This window comes from Propithecus coquereli, unplaced genomic scaffold (genome assembly GCF_000956105.1).
Source record: "Propithecus coquereli isolate 6110/MARCELLA unplaced genomic scaffold, Pcoq_1.0 Scaffold42, whole genome shotgun sequence".
NCBI lineage: Eukaryota > Metazoa > Chordata > Mammalia > Primates > Indriidae > Propithecus > Propithecus coquereli.
The window spans coordinates 3,169,892-3,170,999 of record NW_012149952.1 but is presented as its reverse complement, the minus strand read 5'-3'; positions in this window follow the sequence as shown (position 1 = coordinate 3,170,999).

Genomic DNA, 1,108 nt, shown 5'->3' with positions numbered 1-1,108 from the left:
GCTTCTACCTAATGGTCCCATATGGCTGCTTAACCTCCAGCCATCACGTCTGAACTCCAGTCAGCAATGTGAAAGGGACAAAAAAAAGAGCATTCCCCTCACATGGTTTTCCTACAGCCACAACTACACTTAGAATTATCCACTTGTCATATTAATTTGAGTAGTGAAAAATATGGCTTATTTCTATTTAAATTTATATTTGTCCAATTCTTAGCAAAAGTGAGACACTCTTCGTATATTGTTAATTTTTATTTTTCCCCAATCTGATTAGTGAAAAATAGTTATTTTAATTTCCATTTGTATTTACTTGAACACTAGTAAAGCCGAGAACGTCTCCATAGATTTATGGGATGCTGGTATATCTTTTTCAAAGCACTGCCTGTCCATCTCCTCTGCCCATTTTTCCATCGAATTATTACTTTTTCTTAGTGATTTCTATATTCTTTTTATGACTTAAAGAACATGGCCCTTTGACATAAGTGTTAAGAAATATTTTCCCAGATTGAAACATGTCTTTTGGTTTTTGTCGTTATTTTTTGCCGTACAGAAGGTATTGATGTTTATGAAATCATATGTGGTACTATTATATTTTGTGTTCTAGTTTGGATATTTTCCTTAAAAGACTTTCTTTTCCCCAAAAAAAACAAGTGTGAAGTGCATCAAAGTCTTAACAGTAATGATCCCTTTGTGTAAACTTATATATGATCTACATTCGTACATACATATGATATACACACATGTATATACACAGACACACGTACATATGATATACATACGTGTACATACACAGACACGCATACATATGATATACATACATGTATATACACGGATATATACTCATATATACAAATACATATATACACATACGTGTGTACATATCCACCCATATATACATATAAATGCACATATACACACATAAACATATATACACGTAGACACATAAGCATGTACATACATTTACACACATATATACACAAATACATATATTATACACATAGACACAAACTTACAGACATACATACATGAAAATATGTATGGGGTGGGTGGTACTTTCTTTTTATAATTCTGTACTGTTTAAATGTCTAACACATCTTATTTTATTTTAAAA